This window comes from Columba livia, unplaced genomic scaffold (assembly GCF_036013475.1).
Source record: "Columba livia isolate bColLiv1 breed racing homer unplaced genomic scaffold, bColLiv1.pat.W.v2 Scaffold_106, whole genome shotgun sequence".
Lineage (NCBI taxonomy): Eukaryota > Metazoa > Chordata > Aves > Columbiformes > Columbidae > Columba > Columba livia.
In genome coordinates, this window is record NW_027043011.1 from 1,942,084 (window position 1) to 1,955,664 (window position 13,581).

The window sequence follows — 13,581 nt, forward strand, 5'->3', positions numbered from 1 at the left end:
CACACTGTCCAATGGGGTTTGTAACACACACGCTCTCCAATGGGTTTTGTGAAACACACGCTGTCCGATGGGGTTTGTGACACACACGCTGTCCAATGGTGTTTGTGACACACCCATGCTTTCCAAAGGGATTTGTGACACACACACGCTATTCAGTGGGGTTTCTGACACCCATGCTGTCCAACGGGGTTTGTAATCCAGAAACTGTCAAGAGGGATTTGTGACAAACAAAGTGTCTCAGCTACCTGAGACACTTAGACTAAGCCTAAAATACTCAGATCTCTCCATAAGGATGGTTTTCATACTGTACGTCCACAATCTGCTGGCAGTACAAAAAAATAAGCTGTAGATCTCCTTCGGCTGAGTCATGGTGCTTTGGTGCAGGGATCAGGCATATCATGGGAATATTTCACCATTTCTGCCCTCGTTGTCAGTGTATTACACCAAAACACCCACTTGCTGATTTCCTTTCAAGAGGAAAGGCTGCGATTTGCAGAATACCTCTGTTTTGGGGAAGTGAGAAATTGCTGAGTTGACACCAAGTCCGTCAGTGTCCCTGTCACCTGCAGAGTCACCGCATCCTCACCACGGTAGCTGGCATTGTGACAAAGTACGATGTCAGCTGGGTGTGACAGAGAGCCGCCCCCTAGGGGAGGAGGAGCCTGTCAGCCCCGGGCCTGTCACTGCCTGCTGTCCCTCCTGCTACCAGCCAGGCCTCTGAAAACTGGTCAAACCATGCCCAGACTTGGGGCCAAAGGGGCCCAAAGTCTCCAACAGACAAGTCTGGAAAAAAGATAAGGGGCAGAGGGAGAAAGCGAAGGGAGCAGAACAAAAGGAAAGGAAGAATAAAAAGTAGTGTTGGGCTGCAGGAGTGAGATGGATGAATTGCCATTAAAGAGGCAGGAAGCAGGAGAGTGAGAGAAAAGGAAAGAAGAGACATGCAGCCAGACGAGGGGTTAGTGAGAGAGGGTGGGACAGAGAACAGGATGAGAAGGAAATAAGGCAAGGCAAGGACAGGCAAGGACAGGCTAGGCTGCAGGACATTTTTTTGCTTTATAGTTTCTAGCACATTCGTCTTCAGATGAGGAGGAAAACCATAAGACCTTATGGATTAGGCCCAGGCAAAAACCCCAGCTACTTGAGACACTTAGACTAAGCCTGAAATATGAAAATCTCTCCATAAGGATGGTTTTTATACAGCATTCCACAATCTGCTGGCAGTACAAAAAAATAAGCTGCAGATCTCCTTAGGCTGAGTCATGGTGCTTTGGTGCAGGAACCATGCATATCATGGGAATATTTCAACATTTCTGCTCTGCTTTTCAGTATATGACAACAAAAGACCCACCAGATGACATCCTTTCAAGAGCACAGGCAGCAATTTGCAGAATTCTGCTTCTTTGGAGAACTGAGAAATTGCTGAGCTGACACCAAGTCTTGCAGTGCCCCTGTCACCTGCAGAGTCACCGCATCCTCACCACGGTAGCGGGCATTGTGACAAAGGTTCTATGTCAGCTGGGTGTGGCAGCCAGGCGCCCCCTAGGGGATGGGGAGCCTGTCAGCCCCGGGCCTGTCACTGCCTGCTGTCCCTGCTGTCACAAGCCAGGCCTCTGAAAACTTGTCAAACCGTGCCAGACGTGGGGCCAATTTGGCCCAAAGTCTCCAAGAGACAAGTCGGGAAGAAAGTTATGGGACAGAGGGAGAAAGCGAAGGGAGAAGGAGAATGGGAAGGAAGAATAAAAAGTAGTGTTGGGCTACAGGAGTGAGATGGAGGAATTGCAAGAAAAGAGGCAGGAAGCAGAGGAGTGAGAGAAAAGGAAAGAAGAGACATGCAGCCAGACGAGGGGTTAGTGAGAGAGGATGGGACAGAGAACAGGATGAGAAGGAAATAAGGCAAGGCAAGGACAGGCAAGGACAGGCAAGGCAAGGCTAGGCTGCAGGACATGTTTTTGCTCTGTAGTTTCCAGCACATTCATCTTCAGATGAGGAGGAAAGCCATAATACCTTATGGAATGGCTCAAGAAAAAAACCCAGCTACGTGAGACACTTAGACTAAGCCTAAAATACGCAGATCTCTCCATAAGGATGGTTTTTATACTGTGCTTCCACAATCTGCTGGCAGTACAAAAAAATAAGCTGCAGATCTCCTTAGGCTGAGTCATGGTGCTTTGGTGCAGGGACCATGCATGTCATGGGAATATTTCACCATTTCTGCTCTGGTTTTCAGTGTATGACACCAAAACACCCACCTGATGATATCCTTTCAAGAGCAAAGGCAGCAATTTGCAGAATTCCGCTTCTTTGGGGAACTGAGAAATTGCTGAGCTGCCACCAAGTCTTGCAGTGCCCCTGTCACCTGCAGAGTCACCGCATCCTCACCACGGTAGCGGGCATTGTGACAAAGGTTCTATGTCAGCTGGGTGTGGCAGCCAGGCGCCCCCTAGGGGATGGGGAGCCTGTTAGCCCCGGGCCTGTCACTGCCTGCTGTCCCTGCTGTCACCAGCCAGGCCTCTGAAAATTGGTCAAACCATGCCCAGACTTGGGGCCAATTTGGCCCAAAGTCTTGAAAAGACAAGTCGGGAAGAAAGATATGGGACAGAGGGAGAAAGCGAAGGGAGCAGGAGAAAGGGAAGGAAGAATGGAAAGCCCGAATTAAGAGGGAAATCAGCAGCCCACTTGACGTGCATGTACACTAATGCATGCAGTATGGGCAACTAACAAGAGAAGCTGGAAGCCATCGTGTAGCAGGAAAGCTATGACATAGTTGCCATCACAGAAACGTGGTGGGATGACTCATATGACTGGAGTGCTGCTATGTGTGGCTACAAGCTCTTCAGAAAAGATAGGTAGGGTAGGAGAGGTGGAGGGGTGGCTTTGTATGTTAGAGAGTCACTCGACTCTGTTAAACTTGAGGTCAGTATGCAGGTTTGAGTTCCTGTGGACCGGAATCCGGGGGAAGTCCAACAAGGCTGACGTCCTCGTGGGTGTCTGTTATAGACCGTGCAACCAGGACAATGAAGGAGATGAATTATTCTACAAGCAGCTGGCAGATGTCTCAAAATCGATGGCCCTTGTTCTTGTGGGTGACTTTAACCTGCCGGATATCTGCTGGGAGGTCAATACTGCACAGAAGAGGCAGTCTAGGAAGTTCCTAGAGTGTATAGAGGACAATTTCCTTCATCAGCTGGTAAATGAGCCCACCAGGGGCAAGACCCCGCTAGACCTACTGTTTACAAACAGAGAAGGGCTGGTGGGAGATGTAGTGGTTGGAGGCCGCCTGGGGCATAGCAACCATGAAATAATACAATTTTCAGTACTCAGAGATGCAGGGAGAACCATTAACCAAAACTCTATGCTGGACTTCCCGAGGGCAGATTTTGGCCTATTCAGAAGTCTAGTTCAGAGCATACCCTGGGAAACAATGCTTAAAAACAAGGGGGCCCAGGAGGGTTGGACATGCTTCAAGCAGGTGGTTTTGAGTGCACAGGAACAGGCTATACCAGTGTGCCGAAAGGCTAGCCGGCGGGGAAGACAACCGGCTTGGCTAAACAGGGAGATTCTGAATGAAATCAGAAATAAAAAGAGACTTTACCGACTGTGGAAAAAAGGGCTGGCTACTTATGAAGGATTTATGGAAATAGCTAGATCATGCAGAAAAAAGATCAGGGAAACAAAAGTGCAATTTGAAGTTAACTTGGCCAATTCTGACAGGGATAATAAAAAGTCCTTCTTCAAATATGTTAATAACAAAAGGAGGGGCAAGGAAAACCTCCATTCTCTGTTGGACTCTGAAGGAAATATAGTTAACAAAGATGAGGAGAAAGCTGAGGTACTTAATACCTACTTTGCCTCAGTTTTTACCAGTGAGACAGGTGGCCCTCAGGACAACTCATCTCTGGAGGTGGTTGACAGAGATAGGAAGCCAAATAGGCCCCTTGTATTCCGGGAGGAAATAGCTGGTGATTTCCTGAGCCATCTGGATCCTCACAAGTCTATGGGACCAGATGGGATCCATCCTAGGGTGATGAGGGAGCTAGCAGAAGAACTTGCCAAGCCGCTCTCCATAATCTTCCAACAGTCCTGGCTCACTGGGGAGGTCCCATATGATTGAAAATTGGCCAATGTTACCCCAGTCCACAAAAAGGGCTGCAGAGCTGACCCTGGCAACTACAGGCCTGTCAGTCTGACCTCGGTGCCTGGCAGGGTTATGGAGCAGATCATGCTGAGTGGAATCACACAGCACCTTCAGGATGGACAAGGGATCAGACCCAGCCAGCATGGGTTTAGGAGGGGCAGGTCCTGTCTGACCAGCCTGATCTCCTTTTATGATCAGGTGACCCAGCTGGTGGATGAGGGGAAAGCCATGGATGTGGTCTATCTGGACTTCAGCAAGGTCTTTGACACTGTCTCCCATAATATACTCTTGCAAAAGCTGGTAGCCCATGGCTTGGACAAGTGCACTCTTCGCTGGGTTAAGAACTGGCTGGAGGGCCGGGCCCAGAGAGTGCTGGTGAACGGGGCTGCATCCAGCTGGCGGCCAGTCACTAGTGGTGTTCCCCAGGGGTCAGTGTTGGGTCCAGTCCTGTTTAACATCTTTATTGATGATTTAGATGAGGGGATTGAGACCATCATCAGCAAATTTGCTGATGACACCAAGTTGGGAGGGGGTGTCGACCTACTGGAAGGCAGGAGGGCTCTGCAGAGGGATCTGGATAGACTGGAAAAATGGGCTGATTCCAATGGGATGAAGTTCAATAAGGCCAAGTGCCGGGTGCTGCACTTTGGTCACAACAACCCCCTGCAGCGCTACAGGCTGGGCACAGAGTGGCTGGAGAGCAGTCAGACAGAAAGGGACCTGGGGGTACTAATTGACAGGAAGCTCAACATGAGCCAACAGTGTGCCCAGGTGGCCAAGAAGGCCAACGGTATCCTGTCCTGTATCAAAAATAGCGTGGTCAGCAGGACAAGGGAAGTGATCCTTCCCCTGTACTCTGCATTGGTGAGGCCACATCTGGAGTATTGTGTTCAGTTCTGGGCCTCTCAGTTCAGGAAAGACATTGAAGTGCTGGAGCAGGTCCAGAGAAGAGCAACACGACTGGTGAAGGGACTTGAACACAAGCCCTATGGGGAGAGGCTGAGGGAGCTGGGGTTGTTTAGTCTAGAGAAGAGGAGGCTTAGAGGTGACCTCATCACTCTCTATAACTACCTGAAGGGAAGTTATAGCCAGGTGGGGATTGGTCTCTTCTCCCAGGCAGTTAGCAATAGTACAAGGGGGCATGGGCTTAAACTCTACCAGGGGAAATTTAGACTGGATATTAGAAAGAAATTCTTTACAGAGAGAGTGGTCAGGCATTGGAATGGCCTGCCCAGGGAGGTAGTGGACTCGCCGTCCCTAGAGGTTTTTAAACTGAGATTGGACATGGCACTTAGTGCCATGATCTAGTAAACGGACTAGAGTTGGACCAAGAGTTGGACTTGATGATCGCTGAGGTCTTTTCTAACCCAGTCGATTCTGTGATTCTGTGATTATGTGATTCTGTGAATAAAAAGTAGTGTTGGGCTGCAGGAGAGAGATGGAGGAATTGCAGGAAAAGAGGCAGGGAGCAGGAGAGTGAGAGAAAAGGAAAGAAGAGACATGCAGCCAGACGAGGGGTTAGTGAGAGAGGATGGGACAGAGAACAGGATGAGAAGGAAATAAGGCAAGACAAGGACAGGCAAGGCAAGGCAAGGCTGCAGGACATTTTTTTGCTTTATAGTTTCTAGCACATTCGTCTTCAGACTAGGAGGAAAGCCAGACGACCGTATGGATTAGGCCAAAGCAAAAACCCCAGCTACTTGAGACACTTAGACTAAGCCTAAAATATGCAGATCTCTCCATAAGGATGGTTTTTATACTGTATTCCACAATCTGCTGGCAGTACAAAAAATAAGCTGCAGATCTCCTTAGGCTGAGTCATGGTGCTTTGGTGCAGGGACCATGCATATCATGGGAATAGTTCACCATTTCTGCTCTGGTTTTCAGTGTATTACACCAAAACACCCACCTGATGATATCCTTTCAAGAGCAAAGGCAGCAATTTGCAGAATTCCGCTTCTTAGGGGAAGTGAGAAATTGCTGAGCTGACACCAAGTCCTGCAGTGTCCCTGTCACCTGCAGAGTCACCACATCCTCGCCACGTTAGCGGGCATTGTGAAAAAGGTTCTTTGTCAGATGGGTGTGGCAGCCAGGCGCCCCCTAGGGGATGGGGAGCCTGCCAGCCCCGGGCCTGTCACTGCCTGCTGTCCCTGCTGTCACCAGCCAGGCCTCTGAAAATTGGTCAAACCATGCCCAGACTTGGGGCCAATTTGGCCCAAAGTCTTGAAAAGACAAGTCGGGAAGAAAGATATGGGACAGAGGGAGAAAGCGAAGGGAGCAGGAGAAAGGGAAGGAAGAATAAAAAGTAGTGTTGGGCTGCAGGAGTGAGATGGATGAATTGCCATTAAAGAGACAGGAAGCAGGAGAGTGAGAGAAAAGGAAAGAAGAGACATGCAGCCAGACGAGGGGTTAGTGAGAGAGGATGGGACAGAGAACAGGATGAGAAGGAAATAAGGCAAGACAAGGACAGGCAAAGAGAGGCAAAGCAAGGTTAGGCTGCAGGACATTTTTTCGCTTTATAGTTTCTAGCACATTCGTCTTCAGACTAGGAGTAAGGCCATAAGACCGTATGGATTAGGCCCTAGCAAAAACCCCAGCTACTTGAGAAACTTAGACTAAGTCTAAAATACGCAGATCTCTCCATAAGGATGGTTTTTATACTGTGCTTCCACAATCTGCTGGCAGTACAAAAAAATGAGCTGCAGATCTCCTTAGGCTGAGTCACGGTGCTTTGGTGCAGGGACCATGCATATCATGGGAATAGTTCACCATTTCTGCTCAGGTTTTCAGAGTATGACACCAAAACACCCACCTGATGATATCCTTTCAAGAGCAAAGGCAGCAATTTGCAGAATTCCGCTTCTTTGGGGAAGTGAGAAATTGCTGAGCTGCCACCAAGTCCTGCAGTGTCCCTGTCACCTGCAGAGTCACCACATACTCGCCACGGTAGCGGGCATTGTGACAAAGGTTCTATGTCAGCTGGGTGTGGCAGCCAGGCGCCCCCTAGGGGATGGGGAGCCTGTCAGCCCCGGGCCTGTCACTGCCTGCTGTCCCTGCTGTCACCAGCCAGGCCTCTGAAAATTGGTCAAACCATGCCCAGACTTGGGGCCAATTTGGCCCAAAGTCTTGAAAAGACAAGTCGGGAAGAAAGATATGGGACAGAGGGAGAAAGCGAAGGGAGCAGGAGAAAGGGAAGGAAGAATAAAAAGTAGTGTTGGGCTTCAGGAGTGAGATGGAGGAACTGCAGGAAAAGAGGCAGGAAGCAGGAGAGTGAGAGAAAAGGAAAGACGAGACATGCAGCCAGACAAGGGGATAGTGAGAGAGGATGGGACAGAGAACAGGATGAGAAGGAAATAAGGCATGGCAAGGACAGGCAAGGACAGGCAAAGCAAGGCTAGGCTGCAGGACATTTTTTTGCTTTATAGTTTCTAGCACATTCGTCTTCTGACTAGGAGTAAGGCCATAAGACCGTATGGATTAGGCCCTAGCAAAAACCCCAGCTACTTGAGAAACTTAGACTAAGTCTAAAATACGCAGATCTCTCCATAAGGATGGTTTTTATACTGTGCTTCCACAATCTGCTGGCAGTACAAAAAAATGAGCTGCAGATCTCCTTAGGCTGAGTCACGGTGCTTTGGTGCAGGGACCATGCATATCATGGGAATAGTTCACCATTTCTGCTCAGGTTTTCAGAGTATGACACCAAAACACCCACCTGATGATATCCTTTCAAGAGCAAAGGCAGCAATTTGCAGAATTCCGCTTCTTTGGGGAAGTGAGAAATTGCTGAGCTGCCACCAAGTCCTGCAGTGTCCCTGTCACCTGCAGATTCACCACATACTCGCCACGGTAGCGGGCATTGTGACAAAGGTTCTATGTCAGCTGGGTGTGGCAGCCAGGCGCCCCCTAGGGGATGGGGAGCCTGTCAGCCCCGGGCCTGTCACTGCCGGCTGTCCCTGCTGACTACTAGCCACGCCTCTGAAAATTGGTCAAACCATGCCCAGACTTGGGGCCAATTTGGCCCAAAGTCTTGAAAAGACAAGTCGGGAAGAAAGATATGGGACAGAGGGAGAAAGCGAAGGGAGCAGGAGAAAGGGAAGGAAGAATAAAAAGTAGTGTTGGGCTGCAGGAGTGAGATGGAGGAATTGCAGGAAAAGAGGGAGGAAGTAGGAGAGTGATAGAAAAGGAAAGACGAGACATGCAGCCAGACGAGGGGTTAGTGAGAGGAGATTGGACAGAGAACAGGATGAGAAGGAAATAGGGCAAGGCAAGGACAGGCAAGGACAGGCAAAGCAAGGCTAGGCTGCAGGACATTTTTTTGCTTTATAGTTTCTAACACATTCGTCTTCAGACTAGGAGTAAGGCCATAAGACCGTATGGATTAGGCCCAAGCAAAAACCCCAGCTACTTGAGACACTTAGACTAAGCCTAATATACGCAGATCTCTCCATAAGGATGGTTTTTATACTGTGCTTCCAAAATCTGCTGGCAGTACAAAAAAATAAGCTGCAGATATCTTAGGCTGAGTCATGGTGCTTTGTTGCAGGGACCATGCATATCATGGGAATAGTTCACCATTTCTGCTCTGGTTTTCAGAGTATGACACCAAAACACCCACCTGATGATATCCTTTCAAGAGCAGAGGCAGCAACTTGCAGAATTCCGCTTCTTTGGGGAAGTGAGAAATTGCTGAGCTGACACCAAGTCCTGCAGTGTCCCTGTCACCTGCAGAGTCACCGCATACTCGCCACGGTAGCGGGCATTGTGACAAAGGTTCTATGTCAGAAGGGTTTGGCAGCCATGCGCCCCCTAGGGGATGGGGAGCCTGTCAGCCCCGGGACTGTCACTGCCTGCTGTCCCTGCTGTCACCAGCCAGGCCTCTGAAAATTGGTCAAACCATGCCCAGACTTGGGGCCAATTTGGCCCAAAGTCTTGAAAAGACAAGTCGGGAAGAAAGATATGGGACAGAGGGAGAAAGCGAAGGGAGCAGGAGAAAGGGAAGGAAGAATAAAAAGTAGTGTTGAGCTGCAGGAGTGAGATGGAGGAATTGCCATTAAAGAGGCAGGAAGCAGGAGAGTGAGAGAAAAGGAAAGAAGAGACATGCAGCCAGACAAGGGGTTAGTGAGAGAGGATGGGACAGAGAACAGGATGAGAAGGAAATAAGGCAAGGCAAGGACAGGCAAGGACAGGCAAAGCAAGGCTAGGCTGCAGGACATTTTTTTGCTTTATATTTTCTAGCGCATTCGTCCTCGGACTACGAGGAAAGCCATAAGACCGTATGGATTAGGCCCAAGCAAATACACCGGCTACTTCAGACACTTAGACTAAGCCTAAAATACGCAGATTACTCCATAAGGATTGTTTTTATACTGTGCTTCCACAATCTGCTGGCAGTACAAAAAAATAAGCTGCAGATCTCTTAGGCTGAGTCATGGTGCTTTGTTGCAGGGACCATGCATATCATGGGAATAGTTCACCATTTCTGCTCTGGGGTTCAGAGTATGACAACAAAACACCCACCTGATGATATCCTTTCAAGAGCAAAGGCAGCAATTTGCAGAAATCTGCCTCTTTGGGGAACTGAGAAATTGCTGAGCTGCCACCAAGTCCTGCAGTGTCCCTGTCACCTGCAGAGTCTCCACATACTCGCCACGGTAGCGGGCATTGTGACTAAGGTTCTATGTCAGCTGGGTGTGGCATCCAGGCGCCCCCTAGGGGATGGGGAGCCTGCCAGCCCCGGGCCTGTCACTGCCTGCTGTCCCTGCTGTCACCAGCCAGGCCTCTGAAAATTGGTCAAACCATGCCCAGACTTGGGGCCAATTTGGCCCAAAGTCTAGAAAAGACAAGTCGGGAAGAAAGATATGGGACAGAGGGAGAAAGCGGAAGGAGCAGGAGAAAGGGAAGGAAGAATAAAAAGTAGTGTTGGGCTGCAGGAGTGAGATGGAGAAAATGCAGGAAAAGAGGGAGGAAGTAGGAGAGTGATAGAAAAGGAAAGACGAGACATGCAGCCAGACGAGGGGTTAGTGAGAGAGGATGGGACAGAAAACAGGATGAGAAGGAAATAAGGCAAGGCAAGGACAGGCAAGGACAGGTAAGGACAGGCAAAGCAAGGCTAGGCTGCAGGACATTTTTTCGCTTTATAGTTTCTAGCACATTCGTCTTCAGACTAGGAGTAAGGCCATAAGACCGTATGGATTAGGCCCAAGCAAACACCCCAGCTACTTGAGACACTTAGACTAAGCCTAAAATACGCAGATCTCTCCATAAGGATGGTTTTTATACTGTGCTTCCATAATCTGCTGGCAGTACAAAAAAATAAGCTGCAGATCTCCTTAGGCTAGAGTCATGGTGCTTTGGTGCAGGGACCATGCATATCATGGGAATATTTCACCATTTCTGCTCTGGTTTTCAGAGTATGACACCAAAACACCCACCTGATGATATCCTTTCAAAAGCAAAGGCAGCGATTTGCAGAATTCCGCTTCTTTGGGGAAGTGAGAAATTGCTGAGCTGACACCAAGTCCTGCAGTGTCCCTGTCACCTGCAGAGTCACCACATACTCGCCACGGTAGCGGGCATTGTGACAGAGGTTCTATGTCAGCTGGGTGTGGCAGCCAGGCGCCCCCTAGGGGATGGGGAGCCTGCCAGCCCCGGGCCTGTCACTGCCTGCTGACCCTGCTTTCACCAGCCAGGCCTCTGAAAATTGATCAAAGCATGCCCAGACTTGGGGCCAATTTGCCCCAAAGTCTTGAAAAGACAAGTCAGGAAGAGAGATATCGGACAGAGGGAGAAAGCGAAGGGAGCAGGAGAAAGGGAAGGAAGAATAAAAAGTAGTGTTGGGCTGCAGGAGTGAGATGGAGGAATTACCACTAAAGAGGCAGGAAGCAGGAGTGTGATAGAAAAGGAAAGAAGAGACATGCAGCCAGACAAGGGGTTAGTGAGAGAGGATGGGACAGAGAACAGGATGAGAAGGAAATAAGGCAAGGCAAGGACAGGCAAGGACAGGCAAAGCAAGGCTAGGCTGCAGGACATTTTTTTGCTTTATATTTTCTAGCGCATTCGTCCTCGGACTACGAGGAAAGCCATAAGACCGTATGGATTAGGCCCAAGCAAATACACCGGCTACTTCAGACACTTAGACTAAGCCTAAAATACGCAGATTACTCCATAAGGATTGTTTTTATACTGTGCTTCCACAATCTGCTGTCAGTACAAAAAAATAAGCTGCAGATCTCTTAGGCTGAGTCATGGTGCTTTGTTGCAGGGACCATGCATATCATGGGAATAGTTCAACATTTCTGCTCTGGGGTTCAGAGTATGACAACAAAACACCCACCTGATGATATCCTTTCAAGAGCAAAGGCAGCAATTTGCAGAAATCTGCCTCTTTGGGGAACTGAGAAATTGCTGAGCTGCCACCAAGTCCTGCAGTGTCCCTGTCACCTGAAGAGTCTCCACATACTCGCCACGGTAGCGGGCATTGTGACTAAGGTTCTATGTCAGCTGGGTGTGGCAGCCAGGCGCCTCCTAGGGGATGGGGAGCCTGCCAGCCCCGGGCCTGTCACTGCCTGCTGTCCCTGCTGTCACCAGCCAGGCCTCTGAAAATTGGTCAAACCATGCCCAGACTTGGGGCCAATTTGGCCCAAAGTCTAGAAAAGACAAGTCGGGAAGAAAGATATGGGACAGAGGGAGAAAGCGGAAGGAGCAGGAGAAAGGGAAGGAAGAATAAAAAGTAGTGTTGGGCTGCAGGAGTGAGATGGAGGAATTGCCATTAAAGAGGCAGGAAGCAGGAGGGTGATAGAAAAGGAAAGACGAGACATGCAGCCAGACGAGGGGTTAGTGAGAGAGGATGGGACAGAGAACAGGATGAGAAGGAAATAAGGCAAGGCAAGGACAGGCAAGGCAAGGCTAGGCTGCAGGACATTTTTTTGCTTTATAGTTTCTAACACATTCGTCTTCAGACTAGGAGTAAGGCCATAAGACCGTATGGATTAGGCCCAAGCAAAAACCCCAGCTACTTGAGACACTTAGACTAAGCCTAAAATACGCAGATCTCTCCATAAGGATGGTTTTTATACTGTGCTTCCACAATCTGCTGGCAGTACAAAAATATAAGCTGCAGATCTCCTTAGGCTGAGTCATGGTGCTTTGGTGCATGGACCATGCATATCATGGGAATAGTTCACCATTTCTGCTCTGGTTTTCAGAGTATGACACCAAAACACCCACCTGATGATATCCTTTCAAGAGCAAAGGCAGCAATTTGCAGAATTCCGCTTCTTTGGGGAAGTGAGAAATTGCTGAGCTGCCACCAAGTCCTGCAGTGTCCCTGTCACCTGCAGAGTCACCACATACTCGCCACGGTAGCGGGCATTGTGACAAAGGTTCTATGTCAGCTGGGTGTGGCAGCCAGGCGCCCCCTAGGGGATGGGGAGCCTGTCAGCCCCGGGCCTGTCACTGCCTGCTGTCCCTGCTGTCACCAGCCAGGCCTCTGAAAATTGGTCAAACCATGCCCAGACTTGGGGCCAATTTGGCCCAAAGTCTTGAAAAGATAACTCGGGAAGAAAGATATGGGACAGAGGGAGAAAGCGAAGGGAGCAGGAGAAAGGGAAGGAAGAATAGAAAGTAGTGTTGGGCTGCAGGAGTGAGATGGAGGAATTGCAGGAAAAGAGGGAGGAAGTAGGAGATTGATAGAAAAGGAAAGACGAGACAAGCAGCTAGACGAGGGGTTAGTGAGAGAGGATGGGACAGAGAACAGGATGAGAAGGAAATAAGGCAAGGCAAGGACAGGCAAGGACAGGCAAAGCAAGGCTAGGCTGCAGGACATGTTTTTGCTTTATAGTTTCTAGCACATTCGTCTTCAGACTAGGAGTAAGGCCATAAGACCGTATGGATTAGGCCCAAGCAAAAACCCCAGCTACTTGAGACACTTAGACTAAGCCTAAAATACGCAGATCTGTCCATAAGGATGGTTTTTATACTGTGCTTCCACAATCTGCTGGCAGTACAAAAAAATAAGCTGCAGATCTCCTTAGGCTGAGTCATGGTGCTTTGCTGCAGGGACCATGCATATCATGGGAATATTTCACCATTTCTGCTCTGGTTTTCAGAGTATGACACCAAAACACCCACCTGATGATATCCTTTCAAGAGCAGAGGCAGCAATTTGCAGAATTCCGCTTCTTTGGGGAAGTGAGAAATTAATGAGCTGACACCAAGTCCTGCAGTGTCCCTGTCACCTGCAGAGTCACCACATACTCGCCACGGTAGCAGGCATTGTGACAAAGGTTCTATGTCAGCTGGGTGTGGCAGCCAGGCGCCCCCTAGGGGATGGGGAGCCTGCCAGCCCCGGGCCTGTCACTGCTTGCTGTCCCTGCTCTCACCAGCGAGGCCTCTGAAAATTGGTCAAACCATGCCCAGACTTGGGGCCAATTTGGCCCAAAGTC